This window comes from Delphinus delphis, chromosome 12 (assembly GCF_949987515.2).
Source record: "Delphinus delphis chromosome 12, mDelDel1.2, whole genome shotgun sequence".
In the NCBI taxonomy this organism is placed as follows: Eukaryota; Metazoa; Chordata; class Mammalia; order Artiodactyla; family Delphinidae; genus Delphinus; species Delphinus delphis.
Genome location: NC_082694.2, coordinates 84,719,048 through 84,734,636, shown reverse-complemented (window position 1 = coordinate 84,734,636; position 15,589 = coordinate 84,719,048). Strand labels below are relative to the sequence as shown.

Genomic DNA, 15,589 nt, shown 5'->3' with positions numbered 1-15,589 from the left:
AGGCAGAACCGGTGTGGAGTGCCTTCCAAACCCATATTCAGAGAATTCTTCACATACAAATAATCCTCAATAAGATAAATAGGTGATTTCTCCTCAGAAGCATGGAGGCCAGAAAGCAGTGGGATGACAAATTCGAGGGCTGAAAACTCGCTCATCCAATCAGGGAACTCCTGTGCAGTTCTCTCTCTCTCTCTCTCTCTCTCTCTCTCTCTCTCTCTCTCTGTCTTTCTCTCTCTCTCTCATCTTTGGAGTTACTTATTCTTGATAATGATTTTGTACATTGTTGTTTTGAAAAACTATGTTTTTTGTTGCAATTATACATTGCATCTCTATGACTTTGTATACCATTTCCTGGGTGTCAAATTTCTAGCTGGTGTGAAGGAACACTGCTGGGTTGTGCTGATTGACTATCTCTCTGGCCATCTGGCTGAACTTCACAATAGTAATGGCTCTTCAATTGATGAACCATTTGATTACCCTCACCTCTCTTCGGATTTCTATTGAAATGATCATGTGATCTTCAAATAACGACAATTTCATCTCTTCCCTTCTAATCTATATGTGCATTTCTTCTTCTTTTCTTAATAGGTCCACTCATTCAGCTGACTGACATTCATAGTACAAATGTTGTACGTTTGGGCTTTCCTGGTGGCGCAGTGGTTGAGAGTCTGCCTGCTGATGCAGGGGACACGGGTTCGTGCCCCGGTCCAGGAAGATCCCACATGCCATGGAGCGGCTGGGCCCGTGAGCCATGGCCGCTGAGCCTGCACGTCTGGAGCCTGTGCTCCGCAATGGGAGAGGCCACAACAGTGAGAGGCCCGCATACTGCAAAAAAAAAAAAAAAAAAAACCAAAAAACACTTACACGGAATGTTGGAGAAAATAGAATGGGGCAGGGAGATAGAGGAGATGAAAGGAGCTAGGACTTCTGACTTGTATGAAGGTAGGATACAGATGATGCAATGCTAAAGGAGAAGATGCAAATTAATAATCACTTTGAAGAATGGAAATGAGGATAAATATTCTAATATATAATGACAGTATTTCCTTCCATCAAATGACTCATTTCTTGTCCTTGGAATTTTTATGAAATTAGTGTTGTCACTTCTAGTTCCATATCTTTTAATTTTTTTCCCAACCATCATATTACACTACTGCTTACAGGTGTACTCTGGGAGAATTACTTGAAAGCAGCATTGAACCTACTAATTTATTCTTCAGCCATACCTATTCCTCTGTAAAAATCCATTCATTGAGTTCTTTATTTCTATTATTTCATTTTCCATAGCCAAGTCTTCTTCTTGTATACTTGTCCCTGCTTCCAATACTTTTCCTGTTCTTTCTGAGAATATCCATATATATATGGATATATATATGGCAGCCATGAGGCACTGCCTGCTGTGGACTGTATCCATGCTCTGGTCTAGCACTGAATTAATGTCACCCTTCCACCTCTATCTAGGAGTGGGCTGATGAATTCTGTCTTACTGTTGTTGATGTCAAGGCTGATAGACATCCATCTAGAGAAACATGAGCTAGAGTTAAAAAAAGAAAAATCAAAACCTACTCAGTCCATCCCTCCCCTTGCCTGTGGGCAATGATTCTCTTTGGTCCCAGGTTGCTATACCCTCCCTCCTCCACCTTCTGCTGCTACCACGGGAACTCAACAACCTCCTCTCTACCCAAGGGACTTTCACAATTTTTGTAGGCTTTATAAAGTTCTGAGATAATGTCAGCCTCTACATACCATTCATGGCCTCTCAAGGGTAGAGTTTAAACACCCATATAATTCATATCTATTCTAGAACCTCTTGGTCCTCTATTTAATAATTCTCACCATGGAAGAGTCCAGGATATAAGTTGCAGGTGGTGACAGCTAGATCAATGGTCCTGGACTGGAGATTCCTGGAAGAACGTAATGTGAGGAACATTTGGAGTCATAAGTAAACTGGTAGCCATCCCGTTAATCCAAGGTCCCATTCATGGTGCAGTGGATCTTGGGGTCTGAAGAATGGGACTTTAGCCTTCCACTGTATGATTACATAGTGGTCTGTTTAAGGTGAAAACTTGTTTTCAACATGAAAATTAGATAGAGTAATCACTTACAGACAGTGGTGAGATTTTATCTGGTGGAGTTACAGTACTTTGGGAATAGACATCTGTGTTTGGAATATGTTTGATGTGCAGAAGTAGGCTGTCATTCACCCAGACAATCCCATATTCCCCTGGTGCCTCTCCTTTGTCTCCCCAACTAGAAGGATTAGGCAGAAATATTTTGCCTGTCAGCTCCGGAGACAACACTGTTCGTTAGCTGATAAGACTGAGGCAGGGGTTAGTGGGCCAATCTGAACCAAATAGAAAATGTTCTATTATGGTATTACCACTGCCAGTTTGTTTGCCCATCCTGCTACCAAGTTTCTGATAATATGGTGAAACCAGTGGAATTTAGTATATATGGAGTAATAAGGATGAGTCCCCCCTTTGGAAGCCTGCCAGAAGGAGCTGGCACAATTCTTAGTAGGGTTGCTTTGATTTATAATCCATAGGGTTGAAAAACAATGAAAATGAGAAAGAAATTTCATGTCAAATAGAAAATGCTCCATACTCCTCTGATTTTATCTCAAGTGTATAACCAAGTTCAGAAAGACTGAAGACCAATTTCTAATTCTCATCCTTATGTTTGTGTAAACTTTGACATTTTGTTGGGGGTAAAATTATGTGACTATGAATATCCAGATGTTAACTCCTCTGAATGACCAAAGACCAATGCTTTTCCCATGCATATGAGACAATCACCTAGTAACTTCACATGCATAACTTAGCAGAGTCTATATTTAGACCATCAGGCTGCTGGTTTCAGAACTCATGTGCAAGAAGTTATCTACACCCTCCATCTGTCTACTAAGAAAGGGAAAGAGAACCAATGGTTACTGAGATTTTCATGTGCTAAGTACTGAGTGCTTTGTACACATTTTCACATTTAACTATCCAAGTGTTTAGTGAGGCATTTAATATCATTCTCAACCTATAGATGAAGGAACTGAGGTCCCAGGATGATAGTTAACTGGTCCAGAGCACTGAGATACATTGGACAAACACTGATAAAGACATGTAGGATACTAATTTTTCTTTCTTTTTTCCTATGAAATTTCCATTGAATATTCTTTGCAATATGCCTGAAATACAGCATTTAAGTGAACACCAACCTAATTAATGTATTTTACCTTTTAAAGAAGAGAACAAGGGAAATGACAGTGATTAGCCATTGCTCACCATACTATTTGCCGCCATGCTGCTACTTTATGCAGTAGACAGGCTCTGAATGGCACTATCTCTTACACACGATTTTCTCTTCACTGTGGATCCACAGATGTTGCAAAGACAGTTATAGAAATTCCAAAGCTGTACAGTGATGTGCTAAACCAAACTGTCCATTGGAGATGGCAGAAGATCTACCATAAGTTAAAAAATCAGAAGCACAGAAATATCTGTCATCCCTTCTAAGTGCAGCATAGAGTTTGGCATCTGATTCAAGTTTGACTCAGATCTAAATACAAATCAAACCATATGGATTTGTTAATTGGGAACATCAACTAGAAGCAATACTCCTGATGGGGTCCTGGGAAGCAGAGACACTGAGGAAAGAAAAGAAAAGAAAAGAAAGAAAGAAAGAAAGAAAGAAAGAAAGAAAGAAAGAAAGAAAGAAAGAAAGAAAGAAAGAAAGAAAGAAAGAAAGAAAGAAAGGAAGGAAGGAAGGAAGGAAGGAAGGAAGAGAGAAAGAGAGAGAAAGAGAGGAAGGAAGGAAGAAAGGAAGAAAGGAAGAAAGGAAGAAAGAAAGAAAGAAAGAAAGAAAGAAAGAAAGAAAGAAAGAAAGAAAGAAAGAAAGGAAGGAAGGAAGGAAGGAAGAAAGAGAGAAAGAGAGAAAGAAAGGAAGGAAGGAAGGAAGGAAGAAAGAGAGAGAGAGAAAGAGAGGAAGGAAGGAAGAAAGGAAGAAAGGAAGAAAGAAAGAAAGAAAGAAAGGAAGGAAGGAAGGAAGAAGAAAGAAAAGAAAGAAAGAAAGAAAGAAGGAAGGAAGGAGGGAAGGAAGGAAGGAAAGAAAGAAAGAGAAGGAGGGAGGGAGGACGGAAGGAAGGAAGGAAGGAGGGAGGGAGGAAGGAAGGAAGGAAGGAAGGAAGGAAGGAAGGAAGGGAGAAAGGAAGGGAGAAAGCGGGTTGGGGGCGAGGAAGGGAGGGAGAGAGAGGGCAAGTCCAGCCAACAGTTTATAATCCTTGGGTATATTACCAAAATCTTAGGGGAGCAGAGATCAAAAATGTTTGGAACTTTGGAAGTATACTCTAGTATATCTAATGAAGGTAATTGTTAAAAGATTATGAAAGCTAATTTGATTAAAAAAAGAAAAGGTGAGAACAATCAAGGTTAATATTTAAAAAATGGTAGTTAGTTAATTTCCAAGCTTAGAACAGACAGCTTATTTTAAAAAGTAACCATTTTGTTCCCAAATACCTAGGAATTGGTGAGGATTTCATGTATATGTATGCTTCTGTCATTTAACAAGTACTTTTATAGCACCATCTTTGTGCCAGGTATAATTCTAAGCATTAGTGGAACAAAACTGAAAGAAAAAGAAAATGTATATATTCCTGCCCTCATGGAGATTATTGTCTACTGAAAATTTTCAATGAAATGTTAAGATTCCAGTAGGATAAATGGAAAAATATGAAAGATCCCTTGACATATGAAAGAAAACTCAATAAATATATTTTGTAATTCCTTAGCCAATAATCAAAGACATTCAGATTAAAACTAACTACCTTGTGATAGAAAAGTTAACATACACCCACAGCCAATCCAATATTGACAAGTCTGTGCAGAACTTAGCATACACTGAGAACACATTCCAGGGCAATAGAATAGCAAGAATCTAGAACCCCCTTGATGGTTTTCCCTTCCTTGTGACAAGGTGATTCCATCATTTGGCATCTTCCCTAAGGGACAGTTTCACAGAAGCAAAAATCTACTCCAGTGCACTCACTACAGCATTGCCTAAAATAATGCAAAATTCCCCATCAATAGTTTGTTAATTTTTGTACATGAAAAAATGTGTTTTCTATGTAGAAATAGAAACATTTCCATGTGTTTTTAAATTTTTTAAAAAGGTGAAATACAGAATAACATTTTTCTTATTGTTGTTAACTATGTAAAATAAGTCTGTTTAGACAAAGACCAGGATAAAATAATGAAAAATGAATTACTGGTTGCATGTGTGTATTGAGATAAGAGAACATGTAATACTTCAGAACATTATTTAAGGTTGTTGCATCTTCTTTCCCATATATAAATAGATGCAAGAATAGATAAAGGAAATGGACTTTACCATAGGCTGAGCAAGGGATTAAAAAATTGATCAGTGATGGGTGAAGAAAAATGGAATCAGTCATCAAGCTTTAAAATATAATACAGATGGTTTCCTGGTTGAAAATAGGAGTCCTCTAAAATTAGCCATAAGCCCACCCGGTGGAATTTGGAGGAATTCAGCCAGCATCCTGCATGTTTGTCAGAGCGACCCAACCCTCAGTATGAAAATCGAAAACTGCCCAGTCATATTTGTTTCTATTAAATACCTAATGCTCCTATAAAATTGCCCAATTACCCTTCAATATATAGGACTTTAAATATGTGTAATGTAGAGAAGAATCATTATATCACACACATCTGAAGGTTACCTTCCAGATTTGGAAGGGGGCGATTTGCATATGACGGTCTAAAGAAAATAACAGGAAGAAATCTCTACCTCACACTCTTTCCTTCCTTCTGCTCCTACCCTTCCATCCTCTTCTCTCACCACCACTGTCCCCCTCCCAATAAAATCTAAGCCATGTGACTTTTTTCAACATCTGCTTCCTTTCTTTTCTTTCATAGAAAGCGCGTGTGAATAATCAGACCACACTGCTGCTGTTAATTGTAAATATCATTAGTAAACTTCCAGGTGCTGTTTACTATATAAGCATTGTAATTTTCTATCCTAAAATCAGCAACTCCCCCGCATCATTGTCTGCCCTGGGGCCTGAGCACTGTGCAGCTTTGAGGCTGTCAAAGACAGTTGCAGCCCCATTTACTGGGACTGAAAGAGATCGATCCACACCTGCAGTGTTTGAGGCAATAATTCCTAATATTAACCAGACCCCATGAGGAGCAGGTCCTTTTCCAACCTCCTCAAGATTCAACACTTTTCAATCCATGTGAAATCACTGAACACCACTGCGATTGACTGACACCCACCCCGAGTTCATTCTTCCCCTCTCTGCCACCACTGCACCCCACTTCCCAAGGATTCTGGAATGAAACCCATAAAGGAGATAAGGACAATCTGGACACCACTGAAATCTACCTAGTAAGCTGAGATGCTTGCATTGTGCAATTGCAAAGGAGGGTGGAGGGTGGAGAATCCTGGAGATTTCACTGAGAGAGAAGGTCGTAGCGCAAAAAGGAAGTAAGTTGCCCAAAGCCCCCCACACACTGCCTAATGCTTCTGTTACACAAAACAGATTGCAACTTCCATCTGTTTCCTTGAAGGCACCTGTGGTTTTCCTCAAAAAATTCAAGATAAAAGGAAGCAAAGCTTGAGTTTACATCCTTCCCAGGTAATATCATGGTGTTCCTGAATGCACCTGCTGCTCTTTCCTCAGGGCTCACAGGCAGGCTTTGCTCCTCCAGGCAGGACCTCATCCAGCCTTCTAGGATCATGGCAGGAGCCACCCCAGGCTGATCTAGCTGCTCCTTTGCCTATAGTCTGCTGCACTTTGTATATTTACAGCCATAGCCACTACTTTTTTGCACTGTATCATCTCTTTGTATATCCCTATTTCAGTGGTTTTGGAAGTGCCTCTAATGAAAGGAGCTTCTTTTAGTTTTATATTCTTAGCCTAGTCCACACCTGAATGAATGAACGAACTATATTGAGGGAGATTTTCTAATATTCAATGCTTTTAATGAATGTTAGTGCTAGGAAGTCCTTTGAGACTCTGTAATCTGACTTCAAATTTAATTTCCTTATCTGAGACACAAACACATTAAGTGACTGTGCTGAACTATATTCCAGTTGGGCCCCTTCTACAGCCTTCTCTAAATTCTGGAGGAGAATTCTAGCAGGACATTTCCAGACTTCCTTTCCCCATCGGTTTCCACGTGAGTATGACAGCGAGAGAGGAAAAAGCAGTACTCTCTAGTAGCCATGGCAGTTCGAAGCATAGCCTGCCTCCTAGCTAAAAGCATGGGTAGAAAGTGGTTGTGAGTTTCTCAGTAGCTTTCAGGCAATCTCCCGCACATCTCATGAGTTAGTGTTGCCAGCTGAGAACTTCAGCAATGGTTTCACAATCATTTGTTCCCTTAGCCCTTCCCATGTGTTTTGTTAAACCTTCCTATGAGAAAAGAGTCATCTTTTCAATAAATTGTTCTGGTCACTAGGATATACACGGTGGAGGGATAGTAGAAATGAACCTTGACCCTCCACCTCACACCATACATAAAAGTCAAATCCAGATGCTTGTAGATCTAAATGTGAACAGTGAAACAATAAAGATTTAAAAGAAAACAAACAAGAACTTCTTCATAAGCTTGGGGGAAGCAAACCTTAGACAACACACACACACACATTAGCTAACCATAAAAGACAAAAATTGATGAACAGGACTCCATTAAAATTAAAATCCTCTGAACATCAAAAGATACCATTAAGAGAAGGAAAAGGCAAGCCACCAGACAGAAAAATATTATATGAGATATATCTGACAAAAGGCTATCTAGAACATAAAAAGAACTTTTACAAATCAGTAAGAAAAAGGCAGACATGCCCGAGTAGGAGAAAGACTTGAACAGGCACTTGAAAAAAGAATATCTAAATTCTTTAGAAATATGCAAGAAAATACGTTAAAGGTGCTTAACTTCATTAGTCATCAGATAAATGCAAACTAAAACCACAGTGCAGATTAGATAAAGTCTATGAAAGACAGACAGATAGACCAAGTGTTGTGTTTGGGGCAAATAGAATTCACATATTTATAGGAGAGTAAATCAGAACAACTATGCCTACAGGTGGTTGGAAAACACTGGAAAACTGGCATTATCTACTAAACTTGAACACACATGCGGTTTTTTATTTTAATTTTTATTTTATATTGGGGCATAGTTGATTTATAATATATTAGTTTCAGGTGTACAGCTAAGTGATTCAGTTGTACATGTACATGAATCCATTCATTTTCAGATTCTCTTCCCATATAGGTTATTACAGAATATTGAGTAGAGTTCCCTTGTTGTTTATCTATTTTTTATATAGTAGTGTGTATATGTTAATCCCAAACACCTAATTTATCCCTCCACCCCACCTCTTTCCTTTGGTAACCATATATTTACTTTCAAAGTCTGTCCGTCTGTTTCTGTTTTGTAAATAAGTTCATTTGTATCGTCTTTTTAGATTCCACACACAGTAGCCAGGACATGGAAGGAACCTAAATGTCCATCGACAGAGGAATGGATAAAGAAGATGTGGTGCATATATACAATGGAATATTACTCAGCCATAAAAAATGAAATAATGCCTTTTACAGCAACATGGATGGACCTAGAGATTATAATTCTAAGTGAAGTAAGTCAGACAGAGAACATACATGTGTTCTATATCCTAGCAATTCTACCCCTACATATATACCAATAGAAATGTGCACATATGTTCACAAAAAACATACTCAAGCATATTCACAGCAGCAATAGTATCCATCAATAAATACACTACGGTATAATTATAAATGGAATACTATAAAGCAATGAGAATTAAATAACTAATTTCAACAAATGGATGAATTGCAGTCAAAAGAACGCAGATATGAAAAAATACATACTGGATAATTCCACTTGTATAAAGTTTAAGGATCAATTCAGGAGAAGCGAGCAGACCTCTTCTTGTCTCCTTTTCCTCTCAAGGACAAGTCTGAACGTTCACCATGGCCCTAGCTTCTTCTTCAACCTCCTTCACCTCCCTCCAGCATTTAATATTGAACTCCTACTTCAGAGGAGTCTGAGGCTCATTGGCCATCCCCAGCCCCTCTGCTCATACACCTGCAGTGAGGCCCTCATCCTCCCCATCACTCTTTACCCTGCTTCAGAGGTTGGAGAAGGCCTTATGCTCTTGGAAGACAAGCCCTCTCTCTGTGCCTTAATGCCTTCCCGTCTTCCTCCAATGACTTTTTCTACCAGTTTTTTTAAGTGTGTCTTTTCAATCCCCAAATTTATGTCACTCCCTTATGTATCACTCAGTGTAGAACTGAATTACCGTCTACACTGATGCCTCTTAAATTCACTTCACCATCAAAAACCTCTCCCCCATTGCTTATTCCAATGTATCCAGTGATTATTTTCACTGGTTTTGGATGCACCATTTTCACATGATGCAGTCAAGTCTTCAATTTTCTGTAGCCGCTTCTGCTCAGCCCATATAGTTTCAGAATTCATTGAAAACGTCTCATTCTTTATTGACCGTTCCACTCCTTTCCAATGAGATCGTGGATTACTCTGTCTTCCTTGAGTCTTCCTGTTCCCTAGTTTCTGTGATACCTCAGTCTCCAGTACCCTTCTGATCTGCTGGCTGGTCCTCCTTCCCGGCCTGGATCTGCTTCTTCCTGCACCTGAATGTTCATGATCATTGGATAGCTCCCCTCGGTCCTCAGCTCATACAACTCTGATAACCTAAACGTAAACCTAGAATTTTCCCCAGAGCTTCAAATTTCCATATCCAGCTCTTTGCTGCCTATTTTCATCAGAATATCTAGACCCCCTAGGTTAGTGAGGACCGCCACCCAAGACAGGAAAGAAGACAGGACTGGCAACAACCAGAGTGCATTTCTGGCCTCTGTGCCTGGCGCAGAGCAGGTGGTCAGTAAATGTAAAATGAATGAAGAAGGGAAGGAATAGCGAAGGGGGCTCAGAGACTCTCAGACGTATCTTCTGATCTGTACCGTCCATCACTGTAACTTCATCCAGACACACGTCGGGCAAGTGCCGTGAATCTGTTACCCAGTTTCAAAGAAGAGGATAAAATTAGCCCAGAGGCATAAAACTGTCATTTAGTTTATGTATACTATTTCAAGTTTTCATTAGTTGGATGCCTTTTTTTGTTTGTTTGTTTGTTTTTTAATGTAGCCTCTGGCTTCCAAAAAAGCTAAATTTCGGAGAATGTCCCTGAAGCGACCAAGACTGCTCATCAAAGACCATCTCAGCTGAGTCCCAGTGGCTGAGAGGGCCAAGCCCAGCCTGCGATCACAAGCTGTTTTCTCGTTTAACTTCTCCACCAACAGTTGCTGTGAACTATTAGACGGCTGCTCTGGATGTAAACAAAAGATTTGCTGTATAATGTGTTTTTTTACAGAGATTATTTAAGGCACGATTTCTGTTTATGGTCCCAGGATAAATTGTAATCACCTTTGTTTACCTCCTATTCTTTTCTTAATTAACTGACATCCTATTAGCATACAGTTTTTTTTTATCCCAGGAGTATTAATTATACATAATTTACATCACAAGTATTTATTTCATATCAGGGGGATGAATAAAACATTTACCTGCTTATAGCTATTTGAGGTTAACATTTTTATACCAAAAAACTCACCTGAGACTTCCAATCAAATTCTCAGATTTTTAATTTTCTGTTACATAATGATACTGTACTAGTCATTGTAGTGTTTTATTCCACTTTAGGCTAAACAATCGTTTAGCAGAGTGCTGTGCTGGCAGCATTAATTACCAATGATGCATGCTTTGCTGCACAATGAGATGCAAATAATAAAAAAGTGAAATTTGCTAATATGAGAGCTGGAGCCACATTGGGATTGGAATACCAGTACTAGCCCTGGCAATGTTACAAAGACCTCTAGGCCTTTAGTTTCATAGCTCCTCAGACCTAGAAGGGATCATAGTGATCAAAGGGCACATCCTTTGTCATTTGAAAGGCGAGGACTCATGGGCCCAGAGAAGGCAAATGATTGACACAACACAACCCATCAGCAAGCAAATGCCAGAGCCTGGATGCAGTACAAATATATGGACCCTGCTCCAGGACGTTTTCCACCTACTTAGGGATGCTCTTCTCTCTCAAAACAGGGTAAAACTTAGATGTTTGAATCAGGTATGGTCTCATGCCCAGATGTTTTGAAATGAGCAGCACACGAATCAGATTCGGGAGGAGAAACATCACAAGCTTTCCTCTACGGGGTGGCTTAGGTGATGTGAAGAAGGAATGGTGTAAACCTCTCAAAAGATTCGTAGATTGACTGGAGTGCCAATCCCCAGGCTCGTAATGCAGAATGCGTTTCTCCCCAGCCCCCAGCTCCCTTTCCCACCACACCTGTCACTGGCTGTCTTCTTACTCTGAATACATGGATGTCCAAGACCATGGATCCTGGGCCCTTTCTGCTCTCTGAATATTTTACTTGCCAACTACAGTTACGTGGAAACCAGTAGCAAAGTGAATGAGAATACAAATGGACCATTTCACCTGAGAAATTTGTTGCTTAGAGGGATATACAGAGGATTTGGGTGGTTTCATGAGAGAAGAAATGTATGTACATGGGCTGAGCAAGAGTAATTAAGACCCAGAGCACAGATGAAGCAGAGGAAGGAAAAGGCAATTAAGTACCTGTTCCGTGATAAGCCCTTGCTATTTTCGCTTACATATTCCCTAATTCACTTCTTCCATTTGCCCTGGTAAAGAAATACAATTATCCTCAGCTTGTAGAGGAGAAAATTGAGATTTAAAAGATATAGTCATCTGAGTAACAACCATTGCTAAAGATAGTGTTGGGGTTTGAACCAAGGTCTAGGTGTGTTTGACCTAACAAATAGAAAACAAATAGAAAAATGTCCCCCCCCCAAAAAATAATGGGAAAGACCTTTTAAAATTTGGAACAAAAGCAGAAGCCAGAAAGAAAAGATTGGTAAGGCAGACTACATAAAAATAAAATATTTCTGATGACAAGACACTCCTAAACAAAGTTAAAGATAAAAGACACACTTGGAAATTTTAAAAAATACTAATTTTCTTAAACTATAAAGACAACCTAAAATAAACTTTAAAAAATGACAAAGAACCTAATAGAAAAATGAGCAAAGAACAAGCTATACAAATACATAGACAAACACACACACACAAACGGCTCTTGAACATTTTAAGAGATTCAGCCTCATTTTATTTGCGGTACGCGGGCCCCTCACCGTTGTGGCCTCTGCTGTTGTGGAGCACAGGCTCTGGACGCGCAGGCTCAGCGACCATGGCCCACGGGCCCAGCTGCTCCGCGGCATGTGGGATCCCCCTGCACCAGGGCACAAACCCACGTCCCCTGCATCGGCAGGTGGACTCCCAAACACTGCACCACCAGGGAAGCCCCAGCCTCATTTATAATAAGATATAATGCAAGTTAACAAGATACCATTTTTGTTTATCATATTAGCAAAGTAAAAATGTTTAACAATACATTCTGCTAGTAATGGTATAGGGAAAAAGTCCTTTCTTATTGAAGTAATGATAGAAACTTGTAATTTAATAACATCTATCAGATTTAAATGCACATACTCTGATCTAGCAATTTCCTTTTGGGAATTTATTCTTCAGATATAATTGCACACGTTTGAAATTATATATATTATATATATATAATATATATATTATTATATAATACACATATATTAATTATATAAATTGCAGCATTGTTGTAATAACTGAAGACTGGAATAACTGAAATGTCCCCCTGGGGCATCTCTGGTGGCACAGTGGTTAAGAATCCGCCTGACAATGCAGGGGACACGGGTTCGAGTCCTGATCCGGGAAGACCCCACATGTTGCGGAGCAACTAAGCTGGTGCGCCACAACTACTGCACCTGCTCTGTAGTGCCCGCGAGGCACAACTACTGAGCCTGGGTGCCACAACGACTGAAGTCCGCACGCCTAGAGCCCATGCTCCACAGCAAAAGAAGCCACCGCAATGAGAAGCCTGTGCATAGCAATGAAGAGTAGCCCCTGTTTGCCGCAACTAGAGAAAGCCCACGCTCAGAAACAGAGACTCAATGCAGCCAAAAATGAATAAATAAATAAATAAATTTATTTTTTTTAAAAGAAGAAAACAAATCTCCCCCAATACTTAATTGGTGAAGTATACTGTGGTTCATTCCTACAACAGAATACTAGGCAGTCATGAAAAATAGTGGAGAAGATCTGCATAGGCAGAAAGGAAGCAATCTCTTAGACATATCCTTAAATGAAAACAGCCATGTATGACATAGTGTGTATAGAGGAAATGTGTATGTGTGAGTGTGTGGTGTGTATATACTTGTGTATAGATGTCATAGCTCTGGAAAGATGCACAAAATATTTCATCTGGGAGAGAGCCTGAGTGGCTAGGAGCCTCTGTTGAGAGAGACACTGACTTGGCACTGGATTCATTTGTACTACTGTAACTTTCTACTCACATATATACACACACCTGTGTGTGCCTGTGTGTACCTGTGTGTGTCTGTGTGAAGAGAGAGGGGAGTGTAGACAGCCCTTTTTGAGGCCTGAGTGTGAAGGAGAGGTGAGTAGCAGGGTAGTGACTAGAAGCGGTGAGAAATTTAGCAAGAGTGTTTTCGCTTTTGTTTTTTATTTTTAGTTGATGTATATTTGTTTTACAATGTTGTGTTAATTTCCAGTGTACAGCAAAGTGATTCAGTTATACATATATATGTATCTGTTCTTTTTCAGATTCTTTCCCCTTAGAGGTTATTACAAAATATTGAGTAGAGTTCCCTGTGCTATACAGTAGGTCCCTGTTGGTTATCTATTTTATATATAGTAGTGTGTATATATTAATGCCCAAATCCGAATTTATCCCTCCCTGAGCAAGGCTTTTGTAAGATGCAAGAGTATTGCCCATGTTTGGAGCAGCTGAGAACGAGAAAGGAGAGAGTCTTCGGATGCAGGCGAGGAAAGCGCATCAATCCAGCAGCCCAGAACCAGGCTGAAGGATGAGGACCTAGAGCCAAGATGGAGATGGGAGTGAGGGCATCATTCCATGCAGCAGGGGAGGGAAGGGGATGCGTGGATGTGCAAGTTTACATCATTTGTTTCCCTGCAGTTTCACTCTTCTCAACAAGAAGTTCCTGCCATGTCAGTAGGTGAAACCCAAATGAACGGAATTCCAGTGAGGAAGGGGGAGGTGACCAGGTGACAGGCAATAAGAAGCCGTTATGCAAACTCTAGAAACGCAGCTGTGTCATCTTTCAGGTGACACAATGGAATATTACTCAGCCATAAAAAAGAAGAAAATAATGCCATCTGCCAGCCACATGGGTGGACCTAGAGATTATCATACTAAGTCAAGTAAGTCAGAAGGAGAAAGGCAAATATCATATGCTATCACTTACACGTGGAATCTAAAATATGGCACGAATGAACCTATTTATGAAACAGAAGCAGAATCACGACATAGAGAGCTGTCTATCTCCTTGGAATCTCTCCTGGTCTTTTCTCTTCCTCTGCCAGCTGCTGAGGATGATGTTTCAGGGCTATCCTCTGTGTCCCTCCTAGGTGGACTTCACCATGTCTCACCATCATCTGTGCCACCTTTGGTGCCATCAAGATATGTGGAGCATGTGTCCCAATGTCCTCGGCTTGGATCTGTTTTCTTGACAGAACCAGGCAAGTGGCACCTTCGACCTCTGCCCAGGGATCGTGCATCTTGTCTTGTTTCCTTAGCTCAGCGCTCCTGAGAGATGCGCCCACTTGTGGTTTCTTGCGCCTCCTGCGCACAGCACCCCTCTGCTGCCCCCCACTTTCCTCACATCTGCTTCCCTTTGTGGATTCTTACATCGTTCCAGAGCACGTAATATTTTTAAAAACAGTTCTTCTAGAAAATTGCTCCTGGACTATCACGTTTTAGAGGCTGTCCAACTTCTAAGTGGGTTAAAATCCACTCCGTTTTGAGTGAAAATAACTTGACCCAGATGTCTGCAGCTAATATTAACCAGCAGCCACTATTGTCATTGTTGTTTCAAGTTGCTGTGTGTTTATTGGACACCAGGGCACCACCGTGATGTGATGAGGTATAAGGTGTGAACGCTGACTTCAAGGAAGTTAGGATCTAACATAATAAATAAGTAGAAGATATGTTAGTATAATATTTTTATTAGAGTTAACATAGACATAGTCACAAGAATACTAACACTTAAGAATGCCAAAATATTAAACACCTCCAATAGAAGATCACTAAGGGCATACAAAGAGCAGCGGTTTTCAGCTTTACAAATAAGCATGAAACTTTAAAGAGATGTATTTGAGAGACAATATCTTAACTTTACATCAAAGGAACAGAGTCAGTATTTTTTTAAAAAAAGGGTCACTGGCTCCCTGACTGATACTTCCCCCAAAATCCTCCAATCAGTGACTACTCTTAGGGTGACTGTTAAGTCTGGTGTAAATCCTTCTCCAGTTTCCCAGATGAAGGCACACAATCTTCATTGCCATGTTCTAGGGCACCCCTGTTAACACGAATTTCCCGTGCGTCAGCCTG

At 40.2% G+C, this 15,589-nt stretch overlaps 1 long non-coding RNA gene across 2 annotated transcripts in view; it reads left to right on the top strand.

Annotated features, from left to right (window-relative positions):
* Positions 1–10,673, top strand: part of LOC132435532 (uncharacterized) — a 43,082-nt gene extending 32,409 nt beyond the window's left edge. The window contains exons 5-6 of one of the 2 annotated variants that reach the window (XR_009521569.1): positions 8,473–8,643; positions 10,194–10,673. This is a non-coding gene — a long non-coding RNA (uncharacterized lncRNA). Of the gene's footprint in view, positions 1–588; positions 748–8,472; positions 8,644–10,193 lie in introns of those variants that run through there. The other variant, XR_009521570.1, reaches the window with a different exon arrangement.
* Positions 10,674–15,589: the final 4,916 nt, after the last annotated feature.